Source organism: Zootoca vivipara, chromosome 2, assembly GCF_965207765.1.
Source record: "Zootoca vivipara chromosome 2, rZooViv2.hap1.1, whole genome shotgun sequence".
In the NCBI taxonomy this organism is placed as follows: domain Eukaryota; kingdom Metazoa; phylum Chordata; class Lepidosauria; order Squamata; family Lacertidae; genus Zootoca; species Zootoca vivipara.
This window is the reverse complement of record NC_142584.1, coordinates 18,560,803-18,583,138: the sequence shown is the minus strand read 5'-3', so window position 1 is coordinate 18,583,138 and position 22,336 is coordinate 18,560,803. Positions and strand designations below refer to the sequence as shown.

The 22,336-nt window shown below is 44.8% G+C and overlaps 2 protein-coding genes across 2 annotated transcripts in view; both read right to left on the bottom strand.

Annotated features, from left to right (window-relative positions):
- LOC118079595 (tubulin alpha-1B chain) overlaps positions 1–22,336 on the bottom strand; it is a 120,611-nt gene that overhangs the window by 67,147 nt on the left and 31,128 nt on the right. The window lies entirely within an intron of this gene.
- The window catches only part of TUBA1A (tubulin alpha 1a), a 77,247-nt gene that overhangs the window by 23,783 nt on the left and 31,128 nt on the right, over positions 1–22,336 (bottom strand). The window lies entirely within an intron of this gene.

Below are 22,336 nucleotides of genomic sequence, written 5' to 3'. Positions count from 1 at the left end.
CATGTTGTCTGTGTTGTCTGTGAAGTGTATGTGCGTCTGATCCTTGTGTCTGCTATAGTTCATTGTTCCCCTTAAAGTAAATGAGAGATATAATCCAGGTTTAGGAAATTAGGGGTTTGTGTAAAATTTGGCCATGACACCCACAGACTGCCTTTTTTAAAGCATGCATAGTTTAAAATAATATAATAATAAGGCAAGCTTGCTTAAATAATCTTATGTAAGGGCTTGATCAACCCAAAAACAATGGCAAATATTTAAAAGAGTGGAGGTAGTGTGTAAAGGTTTGTTTTAAAGAGGCTGTAGAAGGCCATTTTTTCCTCTCCAAAAGTAAAAAGAGGGGGCAGGATGAAGGAAAATAAGAGTAGTAAGTTTGAAAATGCTTGCTCAATGCTTTGAAAATATTTTGAAACTTGAAAATGTTCACTTCATGAGGTGTGCAAATGTTTGTTATTGAGAGAGGCTCTAAAAGGGAGTCTTCCTCCAAGTGACTAGAGGAATATTGACTAAAGGAAAATTGAACAGCTATTCCTATAAAGGTGAATTGTTTGTCAAAAGTAGAGCTTCCTTAGCCAGGAATTGTCTATCTGAGTCTAGTTTTAACTTCAATTGTGTTGGGCTCCTGATATCACCTCTTAAGGAAAAAAACTCATCTGCTAAAGGGTTCTATATAAAGTTGGTATTTTCATTCAAATCTTGTGAATCCTGTATCTTAGAGGGTTAGACTAAATGACCTCAGGGTCCCTTCTAACCCCCATTTTAGAGCTATGTGAAAGGCAATGTGTCTGATGTGGTGATGGGTTGAAATTCAGCCCAGCTCTGCTTTCTGGCAAGGAAAGATTATTGGTTTTCAGAGTTGGAACAAGAGTGTAATTGTTGTTTTTGTGGAGTGATTATATAAGTTTTTATCACTTTCTCTATTAAGGGTTAAAGTTTAAGCACATATGAAAGTCTTGAACATTTCCCAATCTTTCTCTAGAGAGTAAAAGTGGGGTGTATGTGCATACCTACCCCTTTCTGTACAGAAAGGGGGAGCGGGAAGGGAAAAGGGAGATTGTAACCTTGAAAATGTTTGTTTGTGAACTCATAATATTTAAGGTCTGTGTCACAAGGGAGCCATGTGCTCTGTATGTAATGTTTCACCATGTGACTATGGAATATGGTGTTCCTTCTAGGGAAATGTTATTAAAAGTAGAGGATCCATAGCCAGCAAATGTCTATCTGAGTCACTTTAACCTTGATTCAAATGGACAGAATGGTTTTAGTAAGGAAGTAAATTCCCTCTTAAACTGTTTATCCAATCTTAAGGTTTGCTAAAGGCTTCTATATAACGTTGGTACTTTTAATCTTCCCCTTCCTTATTTTTCCCTTAGTACACACATGTGCTTCCGTGATAGGGCATAGCCTGTGTTTCCTTCCCAGTCAGGCGTCTGTACTCAAATGTATGTGTATCCTAAGGGCAGTGATAGTGTTGAGATCCCCATATTTCAGAAGGGGTGGACTAGATTACTCAAGATCCCTTCCAACCCTTTCCAAACTTGCAAAAAGGAGGGAGAGAAAATGTGTTTGTAAGCACTGAAAAGTGAGTTTCTGTGTAAAATCTAACCCTATTTTAAAATCTACTCTTTCCCCTTCCCTTCCTTTATTCAGATGGTAATTTTGTCAAGAGGTGCAGCACTTTAAAAAATGGTACAATAGACTGCCGAATCATGAACTCTGTACATGCACAGAGGCTATGTCAGCTTGAAGAGGAAAATAGAGGAGAAAAATGAGGTTTTAACTAAGGGGCGAAAAGGTTATAATCTGCTCATGAAATATTATTCAAATTTCTTAATGTAAAGCTTTGAACCACTGAGGGAAAACAACCTCATGTGTGTTACTGGTCCATCAAGGTTAAGTGGTTGCCAAGTTCCAAAAATCTTAACATGCCAGATTCTTTCCACAGGTATAAATAGCAGAGTACTACTATAAGTCTGTCTCTTGAGTAGTTTATAAATTAATTAAGAGGTTCAAGGTTATGCTTTGCACATGAAACTTAAATTTAAATTTCCTTATGTAAAAATAAATAGATAAAGAACCATTGAGAACCATCAACTGTTTAGAAGCTGCCAATTCCAGTTCAACATGCAAAACTCTGTACATTTTAGGAACATTTCCTGACTGATTTTCACATGAAATAATTTTCCCTTTCCAGCAGAATACTGAGATTCAGGGTGTGGAGAAATTCTTTCAGAACCTTAATGCAAAATTATCTCCCAATGGGGGGGGGGGACGCCACCTAAACAAGCCCCTCCACACTTGGAAATTCATAGAAAATTGCTGTCTACCAGTTGACAGACTATGCAAACAAAAGGCTCCATTTCTTTCCTAGCAGGTACTCAGGATGGATACTTATCTCCCATTTGCATTTCACCCCGAAGCATTACCCTATGTTAATATAACCCTCCCTTTTCTAATGTAGCAATGATTGAGTGTTTTGCCAATTCTTTTCTTCCACAGCAAAAAAAAAAAAAAAAAAAAAAAAAAAAAAAAGTGAGGAGTGAGGAGATACAAACAGTAATTTCATTTCTCTTTGGCGCTTCTCTTTAGCTTATAAATAATCTGCTTCCATTTATTATATCAGTTTTTCCATTATGTCTATGAAATTATTCTAACAATAACCAGGTAAAAATTGTTGTGTGAGTGGTAATCTAAATTTTATTTTGTTTTATTTTTGTATCTTTTTTTTTTTTGGTATTTCTACTTTTTCTTTCTGTACATACAAATGTAGCATCTAAGTCATTCTTTCCTGTAAATAATAATAATAATAATCCCTTTCAAACAAGATACATGAACCTCAAAGAGAATTCAGAACCACATAAGGAAAATGTTAATAACTTATCGATTGTGTCCTAATTAACAAAATTTTTGTCCTTTGTTTCCTCCACAGCCAAACTAGGTGAAGTAAATTAAACTGACTGAGTAGACAATAACAGCAGTAATTAAATAACTATGATCTTATATTATTTGCAGCTCCCCAAGAAGAAATTTCTAGAATATTCTCCCCTTTCTTGACTATTTATCACTATTATTTTTTAACTAATTATATCTTCAGGCCCCAACCCCCTGCAGGCCTATTTTCAAAAGGATGTTTTACAGGAAACCAAATTGACATTTTATCTCTTTGATCACAACCTAAGAAGGAGGACCTAGAAAGCTATAACGTTTCAGCAAGGTTTAGAAGTGCTGTTATAGAAGTACTGTTAACTTCCTCCCAGTGACTCGAAGGCAGACAAGAAAACCCCCTTGTTGGAGATACATGCAAAAGCAGCAAGAATTATCTCAAGTTCACCTGATTGCCTCAAGATATACAAATGGCGTATAATTAATAATTTGAAGGTTTTGTGCATTATGTGTTATATAGGAATACTGAAATGTGTCAAATGACTTTGGGACAAAGGGGGAAAGTGAATTGCAAGGACATTCTCTCTCCTTGACCTCAAGACTCTGTGCCCTAGGATTTAAAAGCAGCCGGAATTGTCTCAAGATCATGATGGCCTCAAGACATACAACTGATATATAATTATTAGGTCTTATGTTGCGTGATATTCGACAGAAACATTGAACTATGTCTGACAGTATGTTATTTCCACAAGGAGGGGGAGGTGAACCAATTTTGTGTTTAATTGTTGGGTTTTTTTTTTAAAAAAAAAAATGTATAGTGTCCCAATGTTTTTTTTTTTGTATTATTGCCATGCATTGTATGCCTTTTAAAGGATCAGGATATTGCATAGTTCAGTATTTAGATTAGATCAACTTATGACCACATTTTCTTGTCCCACCTGGCACTCTGCAGTGTGCCAACCTTCTCTACACATTTTTTAAATTTGTTTTTACTCATTTTACCAAGAATAAGCTCCAAGATCCATGAAACACCAGATAAATGAAGGTATTTATGTCTTGATTTAACAGGAATGATCCCTTTTAGAGTTAAATTTGACTAATTTGGACATGTTTTATGGGGCTGTATAAATTTTAATTTGGCTTCAGTTCTAATTGGGCAAGTGTATCCAAGGTGCAAGTAGCTTTCTTCCTTTAAGAGCAACTGGGCAACTCCCTACAGTGCAAGGCCAGAGCCTATAATAAAGGCCCATAGAAAGCCCAAGGCAAAGGCATCTCTCTCATGACATGTCCAAACCTGTGGCAGCTATGGTGAGTGCCAGGCGACATGGTCAATATGAAAGCCCTAAGGGGATTCACCAGGGATTGTTGCTGTTGTGCCACGTTGGAGGTGTGCAACCAGAGGAGAGCTAGCTTTTGACACCTGAGAACACACAAAAGGGTAAACAAGCAAACTGCACTTTCCAGTCAATATTGGTGGACCATCCTGTTAAGTGTAATACATAGACCATTTTTGAGAAATGCTTCTCCCAAAGTACTAAAACAACACATCTGGTTATTCTTTTGTGGGGCAACAATTTTTAAGAAAAATTATAGCCCCAAATGGGGAATTGTTATAAGAATTTTGAGGTCATATCTATATATATATAATAATTGTTCATAAAACATGTACATGAATGTACAGGCACATGTCTGAAGCAGCACAGGAAGACAGGCCTTTCTGACACCATTTTGACTCTCTCTCTGACCAGGTGTTCCTCTGCAAGGAAGAAGTGGGGTGGGGGGAACCTTCTCATTGTCTCAGGAATTAAAGTGATAATCCCTGGCATCCTGATACCTGACTGCCAGACAAAAGGGTGTGATTAACTTGGCTGGGAAACAGGGAAATGTAAATATCTCTCAATTTTGTTGATTAGGTTTTGGGGGGCAGGGGGCAGGGTCCAGACTGCTCAGATTACTGCCACCAGACCTCCCCTTTCATGATGTACCTATGATGAATCTAGGGAGGGGGGTCTTGGGCTACACCCCTTCTGTGACATATGGATGATGCTTCTGGGGGGTGGGCTGAAACCAATTTCAAATTTCTTTTTAAGGGCAAGACATCTTTGTTTGGGGTTCCTTCCTTGTTCTCCTGTGTGAGAGGAAGGACCCTGTTGCAACAGTTAAAATAAAAGTGCCTTGCTTCGTACGTCCTGGTTTGGTCTCTGTTATTTGGTGGGCAGGAGACGCTTAAATTCGTCTGCTTGCCTGGATCCTTGAGCTCTCCCTGGGTCAAGATCCATTTCTCTGGGTTCATAGGAACCAGCTTAAATTTTACAACAATCACATCCATTAGGGGCGAGATCTCGCCCCAAATTGGCATGATCTTGCCCGAAATCGGCACTGAAGGCAGCAGCAGACGTGGCAGGTGGTGGTGATGGCAGAGGCAGGGCAAGGCGGCACAACCCATTTCTCCTCAAGCAGCGAAACGGGACACACTGCCCCTGACTTGACTCCACTATTCTTCTCCCCCCTAGACAAACAATCAATGCTTGTATGTCTCCCAGCAGCTATGGCTCAGTGTTAACAGCAAGGACACTAAATTGCAGAGCAGGGCGCCAGTTTTGTGTGGCGGTCCCCATCAACAGGGGTCGCGAGCATTAACCGATAATATGACCTGCCGCTACATCAGTTAGTGGAGAGATTCAGTAGCCCTCCTGAAGTGCTCCTTGGGTGGACAGCAGTCCAAACACAGAAGGAGGAATAGCGGTGTGCTGCTGGACTTGCCCCCAAGATGTAAAAGATGTCTGAGCAGTTAGCAGTGAAGTTAAGGGAGCAGCAAATAGAAGGCAAAAATAAGGAGATGGGCAGTATCAGCAAGCTGTCCCTTTTAAAGTGTGACCAGCTTTCACTGCCCATGCATTAACACCCCTATAGGTTACCTTTCCTCTCTGAGCACTCGCATAGTATGAAAATAATTAATTCTGTCATGTACAGTGGTACCTTGGTTCTCAAACGCCTTGGTACTCAAACACCTTGGTTCCCAAACTCTGAAAACTTGGAAGTAAGTGTTCCCGTTTTCGAACCTTTTTTGGAAGCCGAACACCCGATGCAGCCGTCGGCTATTGTTTCCGGGGCGCCTGCACTAATCAGAAGCTGCGCCTTGGTTTTTGAACATTTTGGAAGTCAAACGGACTTCCAGAACAGATTAAGTTTGGTGCTTTTGTTTTTGAGGCTTTTTCGGTTGTTTTTGTGACAGTGTGGAACCCAGTTCAGCTACTGATTTGATTGATTGTGTGACTGCGGAAACGGATAAAAGCCCCCCATCCAAACAATGACTATCATCAGTGCAGGTAAGGAAAAAAAAGATTTAATTTTAATTCTTATCATCTACAATACTGTCGTCTTTATTTTATAGTACAATTTTATAGTACAATAGAGCAATTCAAGCTCTTCCTGGTGAAAGGATCCCTAAAGCCCCCTTGCCAGCACTTTTTGGGGTGAATGGGCTTAGGAGGAAGGGAAAGGAGTATATTTTGAGACTGTGTGTCATCTGCCCATCTCCCTCAACAGTGATGTATCATTCAGCAACAGCTGCCTTTACAGCAGCATTTCCTTAGGCTTTGTATTCCCAGGACCAGATGAATTCACAGAGCAACCAGGTTTCCCTACTGTTACCTCTGGGATGCTGCAATCCCAGGCTCCCTTCCCATGCACAGATTCCAAACACCTGCAAGGCGATGCACGAATCTCAGCCCTAAAAAGCCATGGCGATCCTTATCCCAGAAAGTATTTAATGAAAACACCGGATTCTGCTGGACTGCAACTCCCATCAGCCTCAGGCAGCATGGCCAATGGCTCAGGGATAGTGGGAGTTGTAGTCCAATAACACCTACAGGGCCGCAGGGCCCCCACTCCTGCATTAAAGCCTACCAGTGCATTTAAATTAATGTTGGGTCTCCAGCTGTTTTTGGACTACAGCTCCCATCATCCCTAGCTAGCAGGACCAGTGGTGAAGGATGATGGGAATTGTAGTCCCCAAAAAACAGCTGGAGACCCACATTTGGGAAACACTGATTTGGCAAGTAAAGGCTTGCCAAATATGTGCTGTGTGTGTGTGTGTGTGTGTGTGTGTGTGTGATTCTTATTAAATTTTCTGTTTTACAATTTAAAATAGTTTTACATCCTACCATTTTTGGACTACAACTCCCTATCATCCCTAGCTAGCAAGACCAGTGGTCAGGGAAGATGAGTCCCAAAGCAGATGGAGACTCAAGTTTGGGAAGCACTGGGTCTGATGCAAAAGTTCTGAGGCTCTGGCCCACCCCTTAACGCGAACCCCGATTCAGGGGAACTCAAAGAAGGGTCTCCTTGGATGATTTTAATAATGGGGACACAAGATGTGGGGATAGATATGGGAGAAAAAAGTTCTTAAAGTGCATTTCATTCCCAGGGTGATGAGCCCCTTAAAAGAACACAAGAGGAAAAAAGTGAAATTCAAAAACAGAATCTGTGAATCAAGGGCTATGGCTGGTGGGCTCCATCCTGTCCTGTTTAGATAAACTGCAGCTGCTTTTGTTTTTTGTTTTGTTTTTTTAACGAAGCCTGCCTGTCTTTCAAGCCTAGTCAATTATGCAGGGCCACAGGATAAATTAAACAAAGAGGATGCAGTGCGGCACTGCAATAAGAGGCAGCGCGTCTTCAGCAGGGAAGCCTTGGGAGACGGAAAAGAGATGCCTTTGTGCCACCGCAGCTGCTTGCTTTTGCTGCGGTTGGGGGGTTTGCGATGTGCACTGATTGATCTCGGTGGAAAGAACCGAGCCTTTTAGATCCCATGAAATATGCATGCGAGTTGAGTGACAGCTGCGGCAGATGGGCTGGGCACACTCCGCTGCTCTGCTTGGAAGGTGAGGTGGGGCTCGGAGTGTGATGCATGCTCCCAACCAGAGGGTGAGGAGGATGTGAGGCAGGAGCTTAAAAGCAGAGGAGGAGACACAAGCATATGGACAGGGAGGTAAATCAGGAGATGCCTTTGTACTCGCTTTAACAGCAATGAATCCTGAGATGATCTCTCTGCTAGTTTGTGGTGGCTGGCCCCATTTGTGGCCCTGCCCCACCTACTCCCAGACCTCTGCCCCCAACCAACCGGCACCTTCTGCTTACAACTGTGATAAGAATTTTAAGGTCTCAAAAGTAGAATATTCATAAATGCTCACATATAAATATGTAAACCACGTGTCTGAAATAGTACAGGAGAGCAATCCTGAAGCCATTTTGACTCTCCCAATGAGCTTAAAATATTCCCATTGTCTTTTCGCTTACAAATCTTGACTTAAGGTGCCCGAGCCAGCGCATCACTCCCCAGGAGAGTCGTGTGGCTCGGGTGCACTGCAGGCAGGCCCTGCAGTCACCCTCCTCAGCGATGACACTCAGGGCGACCCACACCCACCCACCCCTTCCTATGCCACTGCTGGCCACATGACCCGGAAAGCTGTCTGTGGACAACACCAGCTCCCTCGGCCTGAAAGCGAGATGAGTGCTGCAATGGCATAGTCGCCTTTGACTGGACATAACCGTCCGGGGGTCCTTTACCTTTTTACCTATGCCACTTACTGTAAAGGTTCTTGCTTTGCACGAACAGCAGAGGCCTATATGAGCTCCATCAGGCAGATTACTCAACAGTGTTTTGCAACCAGGGAGAATAGGAATCTGTGATTTTTTGAGCCTTTGCGAACACATGTTTAAAGGGTCAGCTTTCTATCTTATTTTAGATCTTCTGACTTTTTTAAAAATCGCTTTTCTGTAGCAAAAAAATGCATCATCCAACATGTGCTTTGCACAGGAATCACATCAGGAAAGGCAGCTGTAGAACAAAGAAACAAACACCCCTCTGCCCTTCCTGCCATTCTCTCTCTCTCTCTGTTACTTCCTCCCCCTACTGTGCTGTTGAACCATAGAACTGTAGAGCTGGAAGGGACCCTGAGGATCATCTAGTCCAACCCCCTGCAATGTGGGAATACGCAGCTGTCCCATACGAGGATCGAACCTGCAACCTTGGCGTTATCAACACCACGCTCTAACCAGCTGAGCTAGCCAGGCAGACCAGAACTTGGGTCTTCAGCTACTCCTCACAACTTGGTCCAAAAGAAACAACTGCTCTCAAGGCATTATATAGAAAAGCAAACAGACAAACAAACTATGAATAAAAAATACAGAAATCCCAGTTCCCAGAGATTTCTCTCTCAAAAAAAATGCTAAGTTGGTAGTCCTCACTAATCACCTGTCAGTAATTGCAACTCAATGGAAAACAGCCTGAAATCTTACACCAAACGCTTGTTATCACTCATTCTGGAACATAGCTATAATGGAGGAAAATTGCACAAAATTTGAGATTTCAGCAAGGACTAGAATTCAGCACCTTTCATAGAGATTTTAGTTATCGGTAATTTGAAAAGAGCAGGCATGTGCATAGTTAGCACCTTGTCTAAGGAAATCAGACTGGGTATGTGGGGGGGAAAAGAAAAACTACTACATCCTGCAGTGGATTTATGGACACACCCATTCCGTTTGGATTCAACACCCCTGGAAGATCTAAGGGTAGGAGGTGGGCAATCTGATGTTCTCCAGATGTTGCTGTGCTACGACTCCCACCATCCCGAAGCACTGGCCAGGCTGGCTGGCGCTGAGGAGAGTCGGGAGTCCACCAAACGTCTGCAAGGCACCACAATGGCTAGCCGTGAGTGAGGCAAAGGACGACCTCTGCAGGTGGCTTGATGCGGCTTGGAAAATGACCTCCCCATGTCAGTAAACATTTCCCCATCTTCTTTAAATGTACTGTACATTCTTCTTGTTCTATATGTTAAATCTGCAAGCTGCGCATATTTCATCAGTTTAAGTTGCCATTCTTCTTTGGTTGGAACCTCACTCGTTTCCCATTTTTGGGCTAACAAAACACGTGCAGCAGTACAGTAGTAGCATACATAGTCTTTTGACACTTGGGAATTTCCCTCTGAATTATTCCCAGATTTTTTTCTGGGTGCTTAAGCACCCACAACGCCGGGCTCGGACGTGACTTCCCAGATGACATCAGAGGCCCTGCCAATAAAAATAAATAAAATGACCTCCAAACCTCAGAGCCCAGAAGACTAAAGTAGAGCTATAGATGAACACAGATGGGGTTCTGTAACAGCACAATCCACAGCATGCTTACTCAGAAGCAGGTCATGGGCATAGCCAGGATTGGGAGGGGGGGGGCAGAACCTCAGTTTGCTATGTATTTTTAAAAGGCTGTAGAATATTAATCAGCCTTATAAAACGGGGGAAAACCCCGCAAATTAAAAATGCAAACTGACATATAACTCTTAAGAACAATTTAAAACAACCCCACCCCAAATAAACACACCCACCCAAGTTAAAACCACTTTAGCACAAGGGGGCTGGCCCACCCCCACCCCGAAATGCAGCCCCCAAAGAGCTGGACTCCTTTGGTGGTGGCGCTGCAAAAAAGAAGAAAAAAGTCTGGGTCCATGCTGCTGCAGCAAGCGGTGACGCCCCTACTTTGGAAGCCCAGTAACCTCGACGGCGCGTGGGAGGACCCCCCCCCCCGCGCACTTTATCCCCATCTCTGACACCGCCCAGACACTGGCGGCTCTTTGTCTCTCCCCGGCGGCTGCTCGCCAGCGCCCCCTTCCGCCCGCACTGCGAGAGGCAGGGCGTTGGCTGGGAGGCTTTGCGCCTGCTCGGCTGCGGAGGAGGAGGAGCGGCGCCACCCGCCTCCTCCTGCAGCCCAGCGCGGGCGAGGCGCGCTCTTTGTGTAGCGGTGGCCGCGCGGACTCGCGTGGCGCGGGGGGAGGGAAGGAGGGGAGGCGGGGACTGCAATGCGGCAAAGCCAAGCAAGGTCGCTGGGAGCCGAGGCTAGCTAGCGCGCATCCTTTCCACGCCCCTAAATATCCTCTAACTGCGATCGGAAGGAAAATAGCAGCCGCAGGAATGCCGGCGTGGCATCGCGACCGTAGGTGCCCCGGGCCGTGGGTGCCATGCGGCGTGCATGCCCCTGGCACCGAAATTTGTGGGTCCCTGGCCCCTGGGGAAATTTGTGGGTGCTCGGGCACCCAGGACCCTAGGGACTTGGCACCCATGAGCAGCCGGATTCTCTGCATGCATTGCTTGCTTGCTCCTTCGTGACTGAGTCTGACGGGTGACATATAAATGCGGAAAAATGAAAGCACGTGCCCAGCCGTCATGGGCGTAGCCAAGGGGTGTGGCGGCGGCAGTGAATCAATAAAATATATCAAATAAAAAGGCATCGAGTAAATCGATAAAGTCAGTCAAAAATATACATCAAGTAAACACGTATAAAGTAAATCAATAAAGTAAATTCAAAAAAATGCATCAAGTATTTTTTTTTACTGTGGTTCTGTCTCCCCCCCCAAAAAACACACACACACACACACACACATAAAGCCTGCCCTCCCCAACATAAATTCTAGCCACGCCCATGTCAAATGTGGGTGACACGTCCATCTTACAACCTGCCCCAACCCCTAAACAAAACTCGCTCACAGCCCGTATCTGAAGAAGTGTGCATGCACACGAAAGCTCATACCAATGATAAACTTAGTTGGTCTTTAAGGTGCTACTGGAAGGAATTTTTTTATTTAGCTGCCCGGCTATGGTTTCCCTGTTCCTCCCTCCATTTTAGTTTCCCCATGCAAGCTGCAGCTGTCATGCCCAGGAGACGCAGCCTGTCGGTGGCTTTGGCGGAGAGACGCAACATTTGCTCCTCTGCAGACAGCAGCCGGAAGTCTAAGGGAGGGGGAGTCCCTAATAGTGGGCTCTTCATTTTCTGGATGATCTTTGGCAATGGGTGATAAATAAATGTGAAAACGTTGCGATTGTTCGTGCTCTGCTCCTAATTTGGATTTTCTTTTATTGCAGAAAGCTCAAAAGTGGCAAGCAGAATTTGTTGACTGACACGAGATGGGGTTAAAGACACTATCTGCTCAGTAGATGTCCAGATACTGCATTTTATATAAACAGGCTTCACCTAACGCTGGCCTGCATTCCTGAGATTGCTTTAGCTGCCGGTAGCACACAGATTTTGGTAACTACACCCTATAGAAGAGACCACCTCTACTAAGGATGGTGATGCCCCTAGCCTTTAAATATAATGCCCATTTAGAGCAAAAGCTCAGCAATTATTAGAACAGCCCTGTGAAATTTGATTAGCATCATTTGCCGCCAGATTGCAAATGGGGAAGGAGCTGAGGCTGAGAACCAGCGGCTTGTTTAAAGATTGGCCCATAGGTTTGTGATCTGAGGAGAGATTAGAACGCAGGGCTTTCCAACATGTGGTTCCCACTTTGCTACTGCTCTACACCACCATCAATATTCTACAGCGCTACCTGCAACCCCCTTTAAGTCTATTAAACCAGTGGTTCGCAATTGGGGGTCTGTGGACCCCCGGGAGTCTGTATAACCCACGCAGGGGGTCCATGGCACCATTCACATAACAAAAACTACCCTAGAGATATCCGTGTTTTCAAATGTAGGGGGTTCGAGGTTTGGCTTTTGAGAAACAGGTGCTCCGCAGTACTTAGCTAACTGGAAACCACTGCACTAAACCAATAGCCAAGTAGGCGGACAGGTCACTTAGGACAGGACATATATGTCCATGTTCAAGCTTCAAAAGATTGCAAAACAAGCAAGCAAACAAACAAACAAACAAACCCCCACGACCCTTTTGCTCACTATAAACATTTAATTACACAGAGTTAACATGACACAAATTTAGCAACATGAACTGCCCCTGAAATCGGCGGCCGGCTTATTGCACGTTGGAGATAAATTGCCATGCCTTGTGATGAGGAATGTAGGAATTAAAAAAATCCCAGCAGCTTGCCCAGGTACAGCTATGAGCAGGAGGGAATTTGTGTCTATTCAAAGGAAGAGACATGCACAGCGGTAAAGGTAAAGGGGCCCCTGACCATCAGGTCCAGTTGTGTCCGACTCTGGGGTTGCGGTGCTCATCTCGCTCTATAGGCCGAGGGAGCCGGTGTTTGTCCACAGACAGCTTCCGGGTCATGTGGCCAGCATGACAAAGCTGCTTCTGGCGAACCAGAGCAGCACACGGAAACACCGTTTACCTTCCCGCCGGAGCGGTCCCTATTTATCTACTTGCACTGTGATGTGCTTTCGAACTGCTAGGTGGGCAGGAGCTGGGACCGAGCAACAGGAGCTCACCCCGTTGCAGGGATTCGAACCGCCGACCTTCTGATCAGCAAGCCCTAGGCCTAGACTCTGTGGTTTAACCCACAGCGCCATCTGGGTCCACATGCACAGCAGTAGCTAAGCATTAAAGCTAGTTGTCCACTAATCTGGTCTTCTGTCTTTATGGGCCTGTTTCATCTTAGACTTAGGGGAAAGCGGAGGGTTGTGTTTTTGTTTTTTAACGTTGCCACGTTGCAAAAAGGGTTGAAAATAGAAAGCCTTGTATTTGCAGTTTTGTGCACCACAGTGCTTCCGGAGGCCTGCGAGTAGGATAATTTTTTTGTTGCGGCACCACCTTCTGGAAGCAACTGGAAGCAACAGCCACAAAGAGGCGCCATCACTGATAACACAAAATTATCTCTTCAGGGTGAGGCTTTAGCACAAAGCAATCTGATCCTAACTGTGCTTACTTGAAAGTGCCACTGATTCCTCTGAAAAGTTAGCTTAGGGTGTCATCCTTTGGCTTTGCCAATAATAAATTTGTTGCAGCGATGAGGCTTTTCATCTCTCTGGTTTTTTAAAAGCGTACAACAGATTCTGCTCTCCATATTCTACTTTGCAGAGGGAATGGTCCTTAGAAACATTCCAGAATGGACAGGGGGGTGTTCTTCTGGGGCAAGGTCCACCAACTTGGTGCCCAGGGTTGTTGTTGGTTTTTTAATGGGGAGGGAAATTGGATTTGTTTGTTTTTTTAGATTGAGGGGAAATTACATGCACTGCCTTCATCAATGGAGTTTCTTTCTGAATGTGTAGGTGCTGAAGCATGTGGGAGACTGAGAGAAATGCACCTGGGCAGAGAGACAGGGATGATTGTGTGCCTTGTATGTTAGAGATGTGGGTGGCACTGCGGTCTAAACCACTGAGCCTCTTGGGCAGGGGGGACCCCGAGGGGGTGTCACTCGGGGCCGTGGCCCCACCCTTCGCCTCTGCATGGCAGCCTGGGGGGGGGGAAATACAAAAGAAAGCTGCAGTCGGACACGACTGGACCTTTTGAATTTTTTTTATAGCTGGAGCGAGGTGCGCGGCTTTGGAGGCGCGTGGGCAGTGATACCCCGCCACATAACGACGCATGTGTCATTACATAGCGATGCTGCGCCCACCTGGGTGCATGGCAATTTGCCGCCCCGGGTGTCGCGGCGCCTCGCTATGCCCCTGCTCTTGGGCTTGCTGATCGGAAACTTGGCAGTTTGAATCCCCGCAATGGGTGATCTCCTGTTGCTCTGTCCCAGCTCCTGCCAACCTAGCAGTTTGAAAGCATACCAGTGCGAGTAGATAAATAGGTATATAAATATAAATAGTAGATGACCCGGAAAGCTATAGGTATATAAATATAAATAGTAGATGACCCAGAAAGCTGTCTGGACAAACACGGCTCCCTCAGTTTGAAAGTGAGATGAGCACTACAACCCCATAGTCACCTTTGACTGGACTTAACCATCCAGGGGTCCTTTACCTTTACCTTATATGTGGAGAGAGAGAGAGAGAGAGAGAGAGAGAGAGAGAGAGAGAGAGAGAGAGAGTGTAGTGTGTTGACCTTGTATATTTTTGCTGGTCCTAGAGACTATTCCCTGTTGTCCTTAGACAGCATCATTGTGTGTGAACTGGGGTGATGGCAAAATTAATATTGTACAGTCTCCACAATCAGGACCAGCAGGTTATTGATGACTTCCCCCCAGAAGCATGGGGCTATTGGCAGGCAGGCGGAGGGAGGAACAATGACTGCACCCCTCTCTAATTTCATGTTGTGCTATTCCCTTATGGCAGCCATTTGAGACTTGGCACCTGTCCCAAAATTCAAAAACGTGCACCAAAAGAGGTTGGTCATCCCCATCATTCCTCATTGTTGATCCTGCTGCCTGGGGCTGATGGGAGATGGAGTCCAACACTGTATTGGAGGGCCACGGTTTCCCATCCCTGGCTTGGAGCATAGTTTGTAATTTCTAAAACCCAATGGAAATCCAATCCACTACTCCTGTATGGTATCATCGTATGGGCAGAAAAATACACCCTTTCAGTCTTTCTCAGAGCAAAGCATTTCTCTTTGGCACCCAGAGTCATGGGAGATGATTTTCAACATCCATAAATTCCTTCTGCGTCCCAGGGAAACCGAGAGAGAGTCAAGCTGGAGAAGACTCATAGGCTTGCCACGGGAAAGCAAAGCAACATAGCTTGCCCATTGGCATTCTGGGCCCAAACATTCCTCATAAATCAACAGGACCTCGGAGGACACTACTGGATTGTTGCCCAAGCTCCACATCATGGGCACAGACAGGATTATGTTTCTGCCCCCTATCTCACTTCAGCTTGCCTTGGAATTTGGAAAAACAGCACTGGGAAATTCACACGCATCTAATCAGAGTTATCTTTTCTTTAGCTGGTTGGAAAATGCAGTTAAATCAAGGGAATAAAATATGCAGACTCACATACCCATGAAGAGAATGTTAACAGACCTTGCCTATTTTTAGATGTTCCCAGCATGATGGACAAGCCTAGTTAGAATGGAACATCAGATTCTCACTGTAGTCTTTTTGGGGAGAAATCCCTAGTAAATCATTGGCATTCACCTCCCTCACTGAGGACTTTCTCATTTGCTCCCTGCCCATGTTTGTGAAGCTTAATTCCTGTTTTGCTTTAACATTTATTTTTATTCCGAAGTCCCTGCTGTGCAGGGTGGACTTCCTCATTTGCAAACCCACCACAGTGTGTGATTTATCTCTCTGCCAAAGAAAAGGGCAACACCGGTTAACGCTGATGAAAGCCATAGGACCTGAATCAAACCATGCATACTGTTGCATTTCAAGACAGATTTCCTGTTTAATGTTATTATTATTTAATTCAGGAAATGTATTCCGGATTTTTTTTTTAAAAAAAGGATTCACCCACCTTGAATGAATAACAGTCCCTTCCTTTGGTTATTTTCCCTTGGCACTTATCCCGGGGGCATAGTGTGCAAGCAGTGCGTGTCCCAGGTGGTGCCACCGATCAGGGGTCGGCATCTTGTCATCCCCCCTTTGGAATGGCACCCGGGGCAGGCTGCCTCCCACCTCCTCTCGGACCGCCCCTGCCTCAGTGTCCAAGCTGAACGATGGGGGTGGAGACGCTCCTGCAGGTATACTGGGTCGAGAGGCCATTTAGGGCTTTAAAGGTCAGCACCAACACTTTGAATTGTGCTTGGAAATGTACTGGGAGCCAATGTAGGTCTTTTTAGGATTTGGGTCATTAGCATGCACACCCTCATACAGAGGACCGTCTAATTGTTTATAACTATGGTGAGTAGGACCCATGAGCTTACCTGTAATATTAGTCCTCAGGACTAGATCATGGGAATAGGAGAGAAAAAGTGGAAGTTCCTCAAGGCTCCCCAAACTGAGCCCCGGAACAAGAGAAGAAGGTCAGTCTCCAGGACTGCATTCAACTGCATGTCTGATCTCTTTTAACAATATGGATTAGGAGCTACTGGTATGAATTGAAAGGGATAAGTCAGTGCTATGGCATATGCTTCGTAAGTAATATGTACCAGGTTGAAGCCCTGGAATTTCTAGTTTATAAAAAATCAAGCAACAGGCAATGGGAAACAGTGTTCAAAATTAGCCAGGCGCATTTTGCACTTGACTATTGACTATTGCACTTGACTATTGACTATTGCACTTGACTATTGATTAGCAAGTCAAGATGCCCGGGCATCTCCACCATCTGGAGGTGCAGGCCTAGGGATCCTTGGATCGTGACTGTTTTCACACACTAATACCCCATCCTGTATAATTCTATCTGTTATATTGTATCTGCACAACAGGAATGAATTTCAGGAACCAAAATGCTTTTTCTGTGCAGTCTGCGCAGGAGCTGTGAACAACGTTATAGTTAATCATTGTAGCTTGTCTTCACTTACTCCACCCTACTGCCCTGCTCACAGTGGTGAAGAGTATTCTTATGTTATGAATGGCCCATGTCACCATGAATAAAAAGAGGTAGGACTGTCCCTGGATGAAGTGGCTTTTCTTCTTCAAATTCTCAAAGCTCTTAACCTAGCTCAAGGTTGTCATTTGAACTAGCCAGATGTTTAACTGATAATCACAGACAGTCCATCATTTGAAAAATAAGCCTTTAGAGCTGTCTTACCCCCAAATGGCCCCTAGATATTCGGTTTTGGTGACTGTAACCCTGGTTTAAGCAGCCATTTGGCGCCTAGCTTATATGTCTGGGATTCTAACAGTGATGGGAAATACATTGGCTTGAAACCCCAGAGATCCACTGCCAATTATTGTAAACATCCTGAGCTACTTGGGCCACTAGTCTGATCAGGTAGGAGACAGTCGTCTCTGCCAATGAATCTTATCTACCCAAACCAAAGGCATGGTGCCATGATGAAGAAACAGAACATCTCTTTCCTGGCTGCTTGGCTTTCTTTGCTGCCAGCTCCGGGGCAAACCTTTGTCCTAGCTCTTCCCACGATAGAGCAAACCCCTGGGAGTGCAGAAAACCCTCAGTGGTTATGTGGCAGTCCTCTCTCACGGTTGGCTTGAAACGCTGGCCAAAGATCATTAAGCCTAGTTGCTAGCAGTGCGTATAGAAGGGCAAATGGATAAGGGGGCTGTGTGGGAATAATAGGACCAGTAACAAAGCATATAGGACATGCATAGATGTGGTTGGGCCCCTTCTGTTTAACAAGTCATTTAAAAAGGATGTTGGGTGGGTGGGGACCACGCAGCTTTGTCAACTGCAATCCTTTGGTTTTTCCAAAGCTGCTCTGTGTGAGTTCTGTTATGAACTGGGGGGGAAATAATAATACATATTTGGCTTAGATGGATGAGAGAAAAGGCTTTTCCCCTGAATGGGTTTCTCAGCTGCCTTGTACAGTTCACCCCAGGCCTCTCCTGCTGGGGAGAATAGAGCTGGCACAAGGATTCGTCATCCCTGGCCCTATGCCTAAGCACGGTGTGGGTGGCTGAGGACAGGGAAGGAATGCAGTCAATGAAATGTGACTGGAGATAACCAGTTAGAGCAGTTAAGAGAGAGAAGGCTTTGCATGCCCAGAGGAGGAGAAGACTATGAAGGTAAAAGCCACGCTGAGATTCTAGCTCTTTCCGAGGGTTGTATAAAACTAAGCTTTCCTAGGGCAGAGACCCACTGAAATTAACTTCGTCATGTCTATTAATCTCAGTGTGTCCACTTCTGGGCATGATTCATATTGAATATGAGTGCAATATGAGAATTGGCTTGCTTCTTGTAAAGCAACCACTTTGGGTAATTGCTCCTTGATTTTTTAAAAAGAAAGCCTTGATAGATCAGACCAGAAGTCCAATTGCTGTATTGTTGTCTTTCCAACAGTGCTCAGCCTGATGCTTGGGAGAGGTCGATGAACTGGGTATTATTATTATTTATGGAATTTATATTCCGCCCTATACCCGGAGGTCTCAGGACTGTTCACAGAAAAACATCAACATAAAAAACACAATATATATAGTATTTCAATATAATATATGAATGTAACAGCCCCCCAGGCATGTTCCTTGCCCCCAGCAGTTGGTATTCAAAAGTATCTGGCATTTATAAGTGAATTCATGGTGTAGCTAAAAGCACCATTCATGCACAAGAGGAAGATCTCTGGGTGGGGGAATCCCAAGGTTTGGAGCAGGGGAACCTGTCGAAAAATAAATCTAACTGGGGTGGGAAATTCTAAGACAGCTCAAAGAATATGTTGTGTAAACTGAGCCCTGGTTGACTTGGAAGGGGTGAGAATAGAATGGAGTGTGCTGAAAGAGGCATGGCTGGCTGGAATACTGCAACATTTTCTTGCACATGCCACAGCTAATATGTTTTGAAAGACATCTAATGCCTGCTCCAGAATCAAACATATCAAATGCATTACATCTTTTTTCTGCAAAATAAAAAAATTCCTTCAGTAGCACCTTAAAGACCAACTAAGTTTATATTTTGGTATGAGCTTTCGTGTGCATGCACACTTCAGATCTTTTTTCTGCTCTTTCTGCTCTCGGTACTAAATAAGCATCAGAGCAAGCGGCACCTTTCAGGCACACTCCCTCCCCCTGCCCCAGGTTAGATTTTAATTGTTTTGTGAGAAGGTATATTAGATTTTTATAGCGTAGCTGCATCTAGGCCACATTGCACCACACTAGATTATGTTGCAAACTGCAACATAAGGCAACAAACTTATTGTTGGGCTGTGTATGTGATAAGCAACAAACTTATCAATGCAACAAAGTTCGATTAGCATCCAGTCCCAGGAATTCCCAAGGTCTTACAAAGAGGACATCCAGCCAATTGTTTTTAGAAATGCTATAAGAATTTTAAGGTATGTAAATGTAAGCCACATGTCTGAAACCCACAGAAAAGTCCTGAAACCATTTTCTCTCTCCCAAAATGACCTCAAATATTTCTCTGCAAGGTCGAAGGAAATGGGAAATTTCCCCATTGTCTCTTTCACAAATCTTGTCTTAAGGCCACATTTAAGGTATGAATAGGGTGTGAGCCTGTGACCTGTGGTCTGGATTCAGGAACTGAGTAACAAAAGAGTGACCAGGATGCCCAGGTAATCCAGTCATGCAACCTAGCAGACAAGAGAAAAAACCAATGCACTCAGATTTCTGTTGTAGTCTGCCCCTTCTGTGATGTATGTATGATGTATTGGAGGGTGGTGGTCCTGGGTGACACCCCTTCTGTGATGTATGTATGATGTTTCTGGGGTTGGTCTGAAGTTTGAGGGTGGGCAAACTGGTCCCATCACCTCCTGGCAAATAGAAGGGGAAGAAATGGAGGCAGTGAGAGATTTTACTTTCTTGGGCTCCTTGATCACTGCAGATGGTGACAGCAGTCACGAAATTAAAAGACGCCTGCTTCTTGGGAGAAAAGCAATGACAAACCTAGAGAGCATCTTAAAAAGCAGAGACATCACCTTGCCAACAAAGGTCCGTATAGTTAAAGCTATGGTTTTCCCAGTAGTGATGTATGGAAGTGAGAGCTGGACCATAAAGAAGGCTGATCGCCGAAGAATTGATGCTTTTGAATTATGGTGCTGGAGGAGACTCTTGAAAGTCCCATGGACTGCAAGAAGATCAAACCTATCCATTCTTAAGGAAATCAGCCCTGCGTGCTCCCTGGAAGGACAAATCGTGAAGCTGAGGCTCCAATACTTTGGCCACCTCATGAGAAGAGAAGAATCCTTGGAAAAGACCCTGATGTTGGGAAAGATTGAGAGCACTAGGAGAAGGGGACGACAGAGGACAAGATGGTTGGACAGTGTTCTCGAAGCTACGAACATGAGTTTGACCAAACTGTGGGAGGCAGTGCAAGAAAGGAGTGCCTGGCGTGCTATGGTCCATGGGGTCACGAAGAGTCGGACACGACTAAACGACTAAACAACAACAATTTGGAAAGTCTACATAAGGGCTGCCCTGGGTGTGTGGGTTGCAACAGCTTTAATAAAGATCAGGTTTACTAGCTGCTTTGCTTCTCAATATTCTCTGGTTGGTCTCTGTTATTTTCTCCTACCAATAGAGAGCCTACAAAAGGACTCTATATGGGCTCTTGGGTACCCCATAAAGGAAAAGGATCAGAATTTTTCTCATAACAAAAACAAAAAAAATGCTTCTACCCAGAAACAGAGCTAGGCCCACGGATGCAAATTTGTGGCTAGAGGAACAGAGACATTTAGGGAACAATTGACAGATATGGAGAGGCACCTCGTATTTAACAGTGGGGAATACTGCATAGCACATAGACTGATGGACACTTACTCTTCCAAGGGTTGTGGTATGGACTCCATGTTCTAGGTAAAGGTAAAAAGGTAAAGGACCCATGGATGGTTAAGTCCAGTCAAAGGTGACTCTGGGGTTGTGGCACTCATCTTGCTTTCAGGCCGAGGGAGCCGGCGTTTGTCCACAAATAGCTTTCCGAGTCATGTGGCCAGCATGACCAAACCGCTTCTGGTGCAATGGGACACCGTGACGGAAACCAGAGCGCACAGGAATGCCGTTCACCCTTCTGCTGCAGCGGTACCTATTTATCTACTTGTGCTGGTGTGCTTTCAAACTGCTAGGTTGGCAGGAGCTGGGACAGATCAATGGGTGTTCACCCTGTTGTGGGGATTCAAACTGCCGGCCTTCTGATCGGCAAGCCCAAAGGACTCAGTGGTTTGGACTACAGCATGGTGGTGGCATTAATCGACCGGCGCCAACAAATATTTTTGAGCTGCTGGTGTTTCCAGTGCTTTGAGGTCTGTGGGGACAGGAGCTATGGTTTCAAGCACGTATTTAGGATCAGGAGGCAAGCCTGTATGAATTGCTTTATTTTATCCGTAAAGGTAAGACCATAAAAAGAGCCTGCTGGATCAGGCCGATGGCCCAGCTAATCCAACAAACTTGCTGTCCTCTGGGAGTGACTGCCTTGATCTGATCTTGCTGTTCTCTGCTTTCCTCCTGAGGAGAGGTCCTCTTCTTATCAGTGGAGTCAATTCACCCCATTATTGCACCCATTCCTCTCTCAAGAACAACGGCACATCCTGGGAAAAGAGCTACACCATGTGTGTCAACAACATGTTAGCTAATTAATCATGGAGATGCAGCAGAGAATAAATGGGAGTGGGGGGGGGTTGGATACTCTCTGGTTGACGTCTCCTTCCAGCAGTGGATTATTTCGAATCTCTGAACTAGTTGAAAGGAAGGGAGGGAGCAACTAGGATAAATTGTAAGGGAGAATGGGGGGGGAGGGGTAAGCACCCCCTCCATCTACAGATTCCCCTATGCCAATTCCCCATCACAACAATAGTGTCACAAGTCAAACATTAAGTCTTGCTAGATGTGGGTAAAGTCTGATTCAAAGCCAGATCATAGGACATGCCAGGACATGGGTGTTCCCCCCCCCACACCTGCAGCATGTATACACATGTGAAACGGTCACATGTGACAATCTACATGCAGCGAACACTTTTTTCTTACACACGGTTCCAGTGATTTCAAGAGTCCTTACTTCCTAGTACATGCAGAGAGATTTATTACTTTGCCTGATACACTTATGTTTAGGAAGGTCGATGCATCTCATCCAGGCACTGATCAAATCTGGACCTTTTTAAAGGAGTGATTCCTCCTCCTCCACCACCCTGCTCCTTTTGCACTCAAGAGTTTAGTCTGACAATCTGCAATTTCAGAGAGTTCCCGAAATAGCTTCCAGATCTGCAGCAAAGATTGCTGCCTTG